This window comes from Schistocerca americana, chromosome X, assembly GCF_021461395.2.
Source record: "Schistocerca americana isolate TAMUIC-IGC-003095 chromosome X, iqSchAmer2.1, whole genome shotgun sequence".
Taxonomy (NCBI): Eukaryota; Metazoa; Arthropoda; class Insecta; order Orthoptera; family Acrididae; genus Schistocerca; species Schistocerca americana.
In genome coordinates, this window is record NC_060130.1 from 595,643,460 (window position 1) to 595,656,869 (window position 13,410).

The window sequence follows — 13,410 nt, forward strand, 5'->3', positions numbered from 1 at the left end:
GGATGTGTGTGATGTCTTTAGGTAAGTTAGGTTTAATTAGTTCTAAGTTCTAGGCGACTGATGACCTCAGAAGTTAAGTCGCATAGTGCTCAGAGCCATTTGAACAATTTTTTTTGCTTGGCGTTTACGTGTGCACAACTCTGAGGTTATAAATGACGTTAAATGAAAATTTTTTAAAAAAAGGAACCGAACCACATTGTATTTCTTTATCACAACACAATGACTGAATTTTATATGCATGACTCGTTTTTAATGTTTCATGCTTTCATTAAATTGATCAAACGTGCAGTGACCGTTCTGATGTGGAACATGTCAAGTGCATAAGGATTTTTTTTTTAGAAAAGCTTAAAATATTCAGATTTTTATAACCTACCTCATTCCCTTAAATGGAACAAAATTAGGATATTATAGGTATATATTTATTTATTCCCATTCAAGAAATCATCTATGGTATAAAAGGAGTTGTCAAGGGGATATGATTTCAGTTTATTTTTGAAACTATTACTGCTGTCTTTCAGACATCTTATGTAAATATAAGATTACGTGGCACTACATCCGGAAGAATTTAATGAGATAACATTAATTTATTTGCCACATTAAAAATCCGGAATACTTTTAACTTTGTTGATCATTTACCCACGGACTTGTGAAAGTAAGTTACACATATCGTCCCATGTTAAGGACCATTGTGCAGCAAGAGTGGTGCATGATCAGGAGACAGTACATGTTCTGCGTTTCCTGTAGAAATAGTTCAGCCGTCCGGTGTGGCTGGGCGGTTCTAGGCGCTTCAGCCTGGAACCGCGCATCCGCTACGGTCGGGCATGGATGTGTGTGATGTCCTTAGGTTTAGCCGGCCGGAGTGCCCGAGCGGTTCTGGGCGCTACAGTCTGGAACCGCACGACCGCTACGGTCGCAGGCTCGAATCCTGCCTCGGGCGTGGATGTGTGTGATGTCTTTAGGTTAGTTAGGTTTAAGTAGTTCTAATTTCTAGGGGACTTATGACCACAGCAGTTGAGTCCCATAGTGCTCAGAGCCATTTGAACCATTTGTCCTTAGGTTTAAGTAGTTCTAAGTTCTAGGGGACTGATGACCTCAGATTTTAAGTCCCATAGTGCTCAGAGCCATTTGAACCATTTGAACAGTTCTGCTGTGGTGCGGATAACAGATGGATGACACAGTGGAAGTAGAATGCTGCGGCAACTGGAAACGTACTCCGAAGTTGAAGTACGCGGGACAGTGCGATTCTTGTCGGCAAATAGTCTAAACTGCAGACAGGTTCGTCTCGAAATTCTGGCGGTATGTGCACTTAATCCAATGTCGCGTCCAGGCGTACTGTAACTGTGCCCACGAGTTGCCCAAGTACGCAGAGATGAGAGTCATGTTGATCGGGAAGTCAAGATATTGCACATGCGATTTCCATATTTTCGGCGAGCTGGACGAACATTTAGGGGAAAAGAGATTTTGCAACGACGAGGACTTTCACACAGTGGTTCTCGTATGGCTCTGTGACCGAGGAGCGGATCGTCGAGGAATTGATAGAACGTCCCGTCCGTTGTTCGCAGAGGCATGGCGACTATGTTGAGAAATGTGTTCATACATGTGTGTCACTTTGAAGCGAATCGCAGTAATCAGTAAATCTTACTTGGCCTGCCATAATAATGGGTAACTTACATTGTGAAGTCTTCTCGTACGTTGACATTACAATTCACTTCACACAACCTTGAAAATCAAAGTACGGTACTGTGCGGAAGAGCAAAGTACGTAAATCAGCCGGCAGTTTTCACTCATGTCACTCTAATGATCTACCTCTGGCGGAACCTACATATGTTTGCCTACTTTTTGCTCATCGTTAATGGGCGGTTATTCACGACTTTGCATTGTTTGGCGGAATATCTATTGCGCCTTTAATTTTCTGTGTTTCACGTGAGAAACATTCACTATAGAGTTTGAAATTTCAGGGATATATTCTTGTTTACACAACGATTAATCTCCACATTCATTGTAGCGGTAACAGGATGAGTAATGATTATTCAGAACTATTAATGCTAGAACTGAGAGGCGTCTTGTCATCGCGTAAGTTTACTGTAGATCTCCGAACGTGAGAATCTTCGCGGGCGCTAATTTCCCTTTGTAGCAAGTCCGCCCGCATCTCGTGGTCGTGCGGTAGCGTTCTCGCTTCCCACGCCCGGGTTCGCGGGTTCGATTCCCGGCGGGGTCAGGGATTTTCTCTGCCTCGTGATGGCTGGGTGTTGTGTGCTGTCCTTAGGTTAGTTAGGTTTAAGTAGTTCTAAGTTCTAGGGGACTGATGACCATAGATGTTAAGTCCCATAGTGCTCAGAGCCATTTGAACCATTTTTTTTGTAGCAAGTACACTGGAATTCCAGCAGTAGTGGCGACGTCTCTGATCTAGAGTGCTGATGGGAAATAACGCATGGCGATTCAGCATTTCTAGCGTCGCGTGTGCTGCGCCAGCGGTCACCGTACTACGTCAGGGGCAGTACGGCTCTGGTGGCAATGTTCTCCGCTGTCACCCAAGCTGTTCGCTCACCGCATAAAGGCGAAAACCGTCATCAAGCCGTAGCTTACTATGGGTATAACACAGTCCTATTACAGGTGGTAAGTTAATTTAGTTCAGCGATTTGTTGGATCCCTTACTCAACTAGTCTGAACGAAATTACAATCGCTGAATCCGTAAACTGGTTAACTTTACGTTTCTAAGATATATAAACTTTTTCAGATGGAAAAGTCGCTTTAATGGCCAGAGAAATAATGGTGAAATGTGTAAGGATATAGCTTTCACTGACTCATACTTACTCAACGGATTCTTATTATATCGATTTCTAGAACAAGGTAAAATGCATGTAAACTGGATTGTACGATGCACAGACGTGCTTCTTGCATGATTCTCTACAGTGTAGATAATTCTGATGGGACGTAATATCAGAGGAGTGACAATTTTCCACTCCATTTACTGTCACATGCACGACTAAACCCTTTGTACGTGTCCTAAATTTTCATGTCTTGTTATTGTCTTTCCATGTGGCGTTCAGTGGCAGCAATAATATCGTATTTTGGCCTGTCTCGGATATTGTCTCTTTGGACTTGCCTCACATTCAAACGTTGAGTATTTTTCTAAAAATCTGATATGAGTTTCTTGAGCAACAGCTTCGTACAAATATAAAAACACATCTGCAGAGAAATAACAACATAAAGAGTTTGAAAAATGTTTTAAGATTGTTTTGCAAAAACTATACAGAGACAATAATTATAGCTAAATAATCTTGACATGATACCAACTGCAGAGAAATCAGAAGATGAGAAATATTTCAGCAGAGACTGGGGGGCAATACACCTGGAGGGCAGAGCGTTTATATAACCATACTTGTACAACGAACTTCAGAAACGCAAGCTACTATGTTCGTACTGGTTGACCTGTCTGGTTACAGATCTGGCAGAATTTTTCTGCATTCGATCACTTCTTTTATTCCTTATGACAGACTTATTTTAGGCATTGTACATAGTTTATTGGCGACGTGACTACAAAACTGTTTACAATAAAACCTGAGTATGGTGCCGTTTCAATTTTTTCATTATTAAGTTGTAGGACAGTTTCAGACTGTGTGTGAAAATAGAAGTTTCCATGGCAAGCGTCATCATTAAACTACTTCCCGTTTAATTTTTTACGGATGTTATATTACCTCAAACGGTGTCAGTTACTGGCCATGAAGAAATAAAACTAACTGCTGTTTCTAAATTTTGGGTTGAATTAAAATATTAGAATGGCAAAATAACAGCGTTGCAGACAAGCTATACACACCAAATGTTACAAAAAAATGTAAATATTATGTTAGCGGTTCACAAACATAAGGAAAAATATAACGATGTGGTGCAATTTTTGTTAATGAATTATTTCCTTTTCGTTTCGTAAGGCGATAGGTAAGTCTGATGGCAGTCTGAGATTCATTGTAAAAATCCTCAGGAAGTGTAGTCCACCCACAACTGAGGTAGCTCACAGAACTCTTATTCGACCAATGCTTGAGTATTGCTCGCTAGTCTGGAATCCGTACCAGACAGGATTTATCGAGGAAGAAGAGAAGACCCAGATGAGAGCAGCACGTTTAGTTATAAATTTGTTTAGTAAATTTTCAAGCGTCACGGAGTTCCTCAGAGAACTACAGTGGAAGACTACAAGAGAGGCGTTCTGTATAACCGGTTTACTGTTAAAAGCTCCGAGAGCGTACGTTCATAGAAGAGTGAACCAATATATTGATTCTTCCTACGTACATCTCGCGGAAAAACCATGAAGGTAAAATTAGAGGGGTCCGAGTTTAGACGGAGGCTTACCAGCAATCGTTTTCCCCGCGAACGCTTCGGGACTGGGACAGGAAAACGGGTACACAAAGTACCCTCCGCCATACACTGTAAGTTAGATTGTGGAGTATGTCGATACAAATGTTTAAAAACTGTGGTTATTCTACGGCACTCCTCTTAATCTTAGCCGGTTTTCAGTTGAGGTTTTTTTTTCTGATGATGGCCTTGTAAGCTGAAAGCCGGCTAACACCATAAATAAACACTACAAAATTGGTTCAAATGGCTCTGAGCACTATGGGATTTAACACCTGAGGTCATCAGTCCCCTAGACTTAGAACTACTTAAACGTAACTAACCTAAGGACATCACACACATTCATGCCCGATGCAGGATTCGAACCTGTGACCGTAGCAGCAGCGCGGTTCCAGACTGAAGCGCCTAGAACCGCCCGGCCACAGCGGCCGGCTAAACACTACAGAACATCCGAGTTTTTTGGTCAAGTAAATTTCGTGCCCCACATAACAAGCCTTCTCTATGCGTGTGATATTAACATTCAAATGAGAACTAGAAACGTTTAAGTAAACTGCAAATCTCCGGTAGGTTTGAAAGCAGTATAATTAAGGAATCACAAACGACGAATTGTTAGTCAACTAGATAAAGCAAGTGAATGTTGTTATAAGAAATGTGGCAATGTCTCTAGGCATGGCGGTTGGTGTGTTGTGCACAATAATTAAAGCATTCACACTGGAGTAAATGGTTATTCTAGTCGTTAAATTGAAGGTGAATGATATAAATATGGTGATTCGTAGTCTTCAGTCTTCAGAGGTATCTTAGTTCACAAAGAAGGAGAAACACAAGTCTTTCTAAAAACTAAACTGGGGATATACATGTTTCAACAAAGTCGTTTATCACGTATTGCACTGATTATCAAGTTCGTGCTTAGGGATTTATGGAAATCCTGAGTTATCTTTTTCCTTCATTCTTAAAACCGTGAGCTAAAAAAAGCTATGAAACATAAAAGGAATGTGTGAAGGAATGCACAGGAAGCAGTGAACTCATTGCGACAACAGCGCAGTCGCAATCGACGAACGGTTTCCAGCGATGCAGGCTAGTTGGGAATCCGACGTCAGCAGGTTGATGATTACGAAGCACTAAACATCAGTATGTGGCACAGAGTCCGCGGCGTAACAAAGCAGTATTGCCTGGTTGCTACTTCAGTAGACCACACACGACTCCGTCTTGATCATTTTTACATAGTTACTCTAGACTGCTTCAGGAAAATATCTTGATGCTTTCCTTGACTAGGCCACGGTCTCTCTTTTAACGCTCTTATCAAGTCATTGTGACGTCTTCATGTCATTAACTTTGACATATTCCAGTGGAAATATAATAACTCGCCTCGTCACCCGTGCACCGATACTTCGACGTAGATCCTTACCACCATACGCTTATATTAGACATACAAAAAGAAGCAGAACAGTAAACAAAATTTACGCTTGTAAACACTGCAGTGGTGAATTTATTTGCAGGATGACACTCACGAATAAGATCATAAAAATAGAATTATTTTCAGATGAAGGTAGATGATGATCTAAGGAATGTGTCAGACTAGAACATACAACACAAGAAAGACAGTCTTCTGTTTGCCGATTAGTGACATGTCTCGGATCCTGTGCAGAATGCTTGACAGATGTAGCTGTTGCGCTGTGTGTTATTATCACATTTCAGAAAGAACACCAGAAGACTAAAACTAGCAAACATTTCTTTCCGGACTCCGGAGATGGAAAAATACCGGAACGAAATCCATGAAGAAGGACGATTGTTGCACGGAGCACTGTACAGAATCAAGGCTAGCTCCCATATCGGCTTAAGCTTACAGTTGGCAACATTCTGTACGCCCTTTAGATGCGCCACAAACACTTAAAGCGGCCATAGTCCCCTTTGGGATCCGAGTACAACACAGTTTGGCAAAGATGGTGGCATGGGGAGGGGAGAGATGGTAGAGGGGGCAGAATGTCAGCGGTTACTGCTTTATCGAAAGAAACAACCCTATTTTCACAAGGATTAAATAAGCCTGACGAGAGATGATTTAGAATTGGGCTTAACAAGACTTTCGTCACAGTTGCAAAAGATAGCACTAGACAAGAGACAAGGTCGAGTGTACAAATCGCAGTCTTCCCGACAGCGGATTCTTTTTTCACATTTGAGAAACGTCACACGATATTGTCAGCAAACATTTTATGCATAATGATACCTTTCCCAAACAGATGCCTTAACAAGTAACTTTTCTTTCACTACTTTTGTTCCAATCGATGATATTTGCAACGCCTTTTCGTATTCTTCTTCTGAAAGAGTCCGACAGTTATCAGGAGAACCGCGGTTTTTATTTTCGTCTAAACCTGATAAAGTAGGGCACTTAGAGATAGCATACTTGTTCGAACTAGGAGAGTGGTGGGTATTATTAGCTTAGGATTTTAGGTGGCGTCACTTGTTCAAATAACCATAGAAAATTTGTAATTGGAAAACTGTGAGAATAAGACCTGACAATAAATAAGCCTGACGAGAGGTGATTTAGAATCGGGCTTAATGAGACTTTCATTACAGTTGCAAAAGATAGTATTTAACCGATAAAACTAGACAAGAGACAAGGTACAAATATCGGATGTTACGTTCTCATCATTCATCGCAATTTAGAGTAAATGAGGAAATAAAAGAAATTATTTCTTTGCGCTCACTGAGATCCGTGATTGAATTGCATACTGCCGTCAACTATCTTCTGCCTTCAAAGTGATCTCTTACTGCTCACTAAGACCACATCCAGCACTTTCTCACTTTCAGCGGATGACTATTGCGGTGTATGGGTGAGTAGTTCTACCTTCAAACGTATTTTCAAATACTTTTTTAAGGAAATAATTCGCAGTTAGTTATTGGAATATTCAGACATTCTTTGACTGAGAAGGAACTTAGACAGGGTGTATCCATTATGATGAAACTGACTTACAGAGAAGGAAACCCTGATCCGGAAGCGACTGAGCTGCAAGTTACTAAGCAAAGCGTTATGGCTCGTAACGCTGCCAACGAATCGTTGCTTTTCCGATGTAATAAACTGGCGTGTGGTGACAGAAAAGTCGTATAATGCGCTGCAGATGAAATGAGGTGTACAAGGTCATAGCCATCCTAAAGTAAATTTCTGTCTGTATTTACAACTTGTTGTGTACAGACTGCAGTGCTAGTGGAAATGCCTTGCACCAGATTACAGAATTAGGAAACATGATTTTCATCTAAGATTGTAGTGGAGCTGACTGATTGTATCGGACAAAGTACCAACGTAAGAGACATTCGATTCACACTACTCGTCCGAGACTGTTCCAGCGGTTAAGGGAAATGCGGAAAGTGGTACCACAATGCAACGATCGTGGAAGACACCAAACAGTACATAATATTCTGGGTAGGATCCGAGAAAAGTCGTTAATCGGGTAGTAAAACGACGTCTGTATTCTCTTCCGATACGTTCCACCAATCATCATGTAACAAAAGTTACATTTTGCGTCCGTATACGGTACGCATATACCACATTGGAGAATTTGTTTGCAGAATGTAGTAAACGAACAATATTAACAAAATGGTGTTGTTGTTATGAGATGAAAGTAGAACATACATAAATCCAATTCCTATACGGACAGCCGTGCCGATCACTGTTACCCAGAGACCGTGGAAGACGGCCCAAAACTTTTTTATGTGCAAGTATCACCTTTCGTCTTGAGAAGTAACTGGGCGAAGTGTTGCGACGACAGCGTTCGTTGTGAGTTATCCAGAGTAACGTGGAATAAAGTAATCGTGCAATAGAGTAAAGATCTATGTACCATATCAAATTTCTCGTAATTTCTATAAACCACTCAGACCATGACTGCGATAGTCTCAAATTTTCTTTATAATCTTGTTGTGTGCGTATGAAAAGAAGCCAGCGTGCAAAATTTGCTGAATGTATGCAACACAATTCAGATACAACTATCTTTGAGCTCAAGAAAAAAATATTGAACCACTACGCATTTCATGTACTATCTAAGCTCCGATCTATGTAGCGTGAAGTGAAAGGTGAAGCATCAGTGATTTCTCATTATCGAATCAATTGAGAATTATAATGGAATTGTGGATCGTTTGTGTATCGGTCCATGCTATGAGGACTCTATTAGAGCAAGTGTTCTCGCTCTGCATAAGATACTAAAGCCTATATATCTGACGTATTAGAAATGGTTAGCTGTACTTAAACGTTCTGGAGTGAATCTAATATTCCGATGTGGTTTCAAACAAGAACTGTAATAGTGAGTGACGCGACGGATGTAGCAAATGGAATGCGTTAGTAATCAAGTCAAATGAGTAATAAATGAAACAAAGGACCAAGTAACCAGATCTCCAATGCTGAAACCAAATTTCTTCTTCTCGACTTGTATTTATCCATGACCTGCACTAAAAAAAATCGACTAAGGTGCTAATTATCAAGCTACGTCCATTGCCCAGAAACGCTGAGGGTCTTGTTTCTCGAATCAAGAAAACTGATATTTGTTAATAGCTTCTCGGATTTAATCATTTCTAAAACGTTCATTTACTCACTTTTGGTTTTGCACATTTGATGTTGTAAACTGATATATTACTGAAGGTAATAAAGAAGAAATTGATTCTGTGGTTTCGTATATAACATGACTATGAGATCATCTGCTAAATAAAAGGGAAACAGAGTGTCGTTATGCTGGAGGAATTATGTACGTGCTGGTAACAGGTCTCGCGATCATAGCTCACTCCTGGCACTGCGTTGTAGGCAGCGTCCAACTAATCGGAACAGGCCTATGGCCTAATCCGTGAATGGTGTTTAAGTTTTACGTCTACAGAGCCTCGTTATGTAACAGTGAACGGTGAAAATCTACAAACGTTTTTAGCGTGCTCCTCATTTTCATTAGAATTATATCCAGTTTCAGTTCGTGAACGAGTTCTGTGAAGGTTCATAACTTTGAAAAACAGTTGAAAACTCAAGTCTAGGAGTGCGTTTGATTCATCACCACGATGCGCCTGTCAACTCTGGTAAACAAAATAATTATTTCGATACATTTTTAAATTACGTTTCAGAAGTTAGACTTTTTTTAAACTGTGCGATAACTGCAGAAGAATTTTAATTTTAGGCTGGTGAGGAACGCGAAATCTGCGACCGTTCTTACTCAGTTAAGCGACTGTAAATTTTCGAAAAGCATCCGGGAGATCTGGAATGCAAGATTTACAAGGTAACGATTTCAAATCTGCCTAATACATCCTTGTTAATCTTCAGCATTTACCTAAACAACGAGAAGAAACTGACAGCGATTTGTTTGAAGAAACAGAACATGCTGATGCGTCACCTCAGGCCATGCGTGTGTTATTCTGAGGTGCAGTTTGGGACGCAGCACTTATAGTATCTAGAGGATTAATTGAATCAACCGCAGACATTCCTGTTATTCATATCTCCGCCCTGGAGTAGGCACGGTGAAGACGGTTGGTATGTTGAGGTAGTGTATATGAAAGGGAAACTGGATTCCCGCGACCTAGACCTACTTGCTGTAGCGCGCTAAGAGCTAACGAGTTTTCTCCAAAGACTGGACTGGTGGTCTGACGCATCCAGCCCGCCTCTCTTCGTCCTGGTCGCCGCTTTATGAGGAACGGGGAACAGTTACGTACCTGAACGTACCTGATATTTAAGTACCAGGATGATAACTCAGCGATTCGAGTTCGATTTCCTACATTCCGAAAGAGTTGTTTACTTCACATGATTTGATTTCCTCCTCCTGCATACTTTTGCGCATTCGAAGGATGAGAGCAGCATTTAGTTTGTAGTCCTCATTAAACTGCAGGCTGGCATGATTGGACAAATTAGTTTGCACGTCCGTGGAAGTGGTTTGCCTCCAGTACAGTAACTCTTAGTAAATCCTACTAGTGTTGATACAAACATTATGACTGACTCAAATTCGACTAAGGAATCTTGCAAATAAACGTAGGTCCTTTAAAGCGGCTCGTTTTCGTTGCTTATACGTACCTTTATTAAGTTACATATGAAATCGTGCGACAGTCGGGATGTAATTCCACCAAAAGTGTTGACGTAACCAGGTGGTCTCAAATATGAACAATAGAGTTTCTAAACACGATCCGTCTACCCATGCTCAGTTTTAGTAGTTCCCTTGAATCTCTTTCCGCGAATGACTCTGTGGTTCCTATCTCAAGACTGGAGATTACATCCTTCGTCGGGCTAAGAAGGCACTCTGTTACTAATGCTTGCACTGCCGACAGGCTGTTGAGTATTCGGAAATTATTAGAACAGTAATCGCCAGGCAACAAGACGAACGGCGAACGGCCACTTTGGAATGTTTTGACACAACAATACCACTGAAAAGATCTCCGAAAAAGGCACCAAGTTTTATGAATCGTAATCCAATTAAGTGTGTAGCCCTAAGGAACTGATGGTCTGAAACTGGTGAAAATTTCTCCAGATTCAGTTAAAATGTCCTACCTGTCTAAGAGCCGTTCACAGGAGCACCATCACCATTAGTCACTCATTGTCAGAAATTTTTTTTTATATCGATTAGTCAGGCGTGGCAAGCATTTTACCAGTCGCACTGCACGATTTTAAAATGTCCTATACAGTTAAAATCCACTGAGGTGGCAAAAATCACTATTTATCAGAAGTCGTAAGCAACCAGAAGACTTAGAACTGCGGTGATATGGCACGAAAGGAACTTCCTTAATAGACTTGCAAGGTATCTCAGAAATGAGAAGCTATGGCGATGGCAACTGTCACGCTCGGTGTTGGTAACTTTTAGCGGAAAGAAGAGAAAGAGCGATCACTCACGCGTGGCCGGCCGGCGAGGTGGAGAGCTGTACTGGTTCGGCGGCGGCGGCGGCGGTGGCGGGAGCGTGGCTGTGGGCGGCGCAGCGTGCGTTGCAGACAGAGGAGCGCGCCTGTGTGAGCACCGTGCGGCCGGCCCGCGGCAAGGCGCGGTGGGGGCTCCCCACCACTACGCGACACCCCGGAGTCGACGGCCGAAACCCATCCACGGCTACGTCCATCCACCGCTGACAGTGTCTGATATACTGCCCAGTCACATTAACGTGACCACCTGTCAAAATCCTGAATAACCACCTTTTGCTGTGGAACGTGCTGGATGGGACTCATTCAAGTTCTGGAAGGTACCGACAGGGATGTGGAGCCGTGCCGACTCCACTGCCGCGGGAAATTGCGCTTGTCTTATCAGTTAAGGATTCGTGGCACGAACAGCCCGATCGAGGTGGTCCCACTGGGTTTAAATCCGGGGAGTCTGGTGACCAGCGGCGTAGGGTAAACTCATCCTGGTGCTCCTCGAACCACTCACGTTTACTGCGAGCTGTGTGACACCGTGCGGTGGCCTGCTGGTACAGCCATCGTGCTGAAGAAAAACAAACTACATGTAGGGCGTACATGGCCACCAGTTATAGATGCATACTTGTGTTAGTGCATTGTGCCTTCCACAATGACGAGATCACCCAGAGAACGCCACGAAAACATTTCCCCGACCGTAATGCTCCCTCCTCCGGCCTGGACCCTTCCAACGACTGTTGCAGGGTGTTTGCTTTCAGATGTATCACACCGTACACGCCAACGGCCGTCTGTCATCTGGAAAGGCCACCTGTTGCCACTCATCGCACGTCCAGTTGGGGCGCCGGCGCTGCAGTCGTGGACTGTGCGGCTGGTCCCGGTGGAGGTTCGAGTCCGTCCTCGGGCATGGGTGTGTGTGTTTGTCCTTAGGATAATTTAGGTTAACTAGTGTGTAAGCTTAGGGACTGATGACCTTAGAAGTTAAGTCCCATAAGATTTCACACACATTTCAACATTTTTTTTGGGGCGCTGGCCGAGGTGGCCGAGCGGTTCTAGGCGCTGCAGTCTGGAACCGCGTGACCGCTACGGTCGCAGGTTCGAATCCTGTCTCGGGTATGGATGTATGTGATGTCCGTAGGTTAGTTAGGTTGAAGTAGTTCTAAGTTCTAGGGAGCTGATGACCTCAGAAGTTAAGTCCCATAGTGCTCAGAGCTATTTGGACCATTTTCTCCATTTGGGGCACTGGAATGCAAATTACAGTCTTCGTAGTCCATGAACAGCAGCCAGTATGGATGCATGAACCAGGCGCCTACTGCAGAGACCCATACTCAGGAACGTTCGCTGAACGGTCGTTGAGGAGACATTGTTGGTAGCTCCATGGTTCATCTGAGTGGTCAGTTGCTCAACAGTTGCACGTTATTTGGCCGTGCACACCCCTGCAGCTGCCCTTCACGTCTGTCATCTACGGCCCATGGTACACCACAGTTGAACCAGACACCGGTTTTGGATAGCGCTATTTTGCCATGCACTGTATATTTTAACCAAGCTGACATGAGAACACTTTACAAACTTTGCAGTTTAGGAAATGCTTCCTTTTAGACGTCCCATAAATAGATTCGTTTCTGCACTGTTTTCCGGTTCCCTCCGACACGCTTTATATACTCTCCACTGCTAGTGCTGCCACCTTCTGTCTGTGAGTGGATATTGCATGCTGACGTCGAACATAGGCGTTGGTCACATTAATTTGACTGGACCGTCGAAAAGAACAAGGAGAAAACTAATAACTCCAGCGCAGTGATGTTATTGATGTCAAACAAATTTTTATTTTTTCGTAAAGGTTCAAATGGCTCTGAGCACTATGGGACTCAACTGCTGAGGTCATTAGTCCCCTAGAACTTAGAACTAGTTAAACCTAACTAACCTAAGGACATCACAAACATCCATGCCCGAGGCAGGATTCGAACCTGCGACCGTAGCGGTCTTGCGGTTCCAGACTGCAGCGCCTTTAACCGCACGGCCACTTCGGCCGGCTTTTCGTAAAGGAATTTTGATCTTTGGTCCCGTGCATGTAGAAAACAATAATGAATGAAAGAGGGTTCGCCTTCTTTCAAAAACACAATTTTTGTTTTGCTTAATCCTCGAACATGTTTCACAGCAGTTGTGGCATCCTCAGTGTTTCTTTTTTTCTTTCATTGTTTCTCTTTCGCGTTGTGTTTACCCTGTAGTGG

The 13,410-nt window shown here is 42.8% G+C and overlaps 1 protein-coding gene across 1 annotated transcript in view; it reads right to left on the reverse strand.

Moving 5' to 3' along the window:
* The window catches only part of LOC124555619 (elongation of very long chain fatty acids protein AAEL008004-like), a 209,605-nt gene extending 198,320 nt beyond the window's left edge, over window positions 1-11,285 (reverse strand). The window contains exon 1 of the mRNA XM_047129588.1: window positions 11,180-11,285. The gene's annotated coding sequence lies outside the window, so the exon portion shown is untranslated. The remainder of the gene's footprint in view (window positions 1-11,179) is intronic.
* Window positions 11,286-13,410: the final 2,125 nt, after the last annotated feature.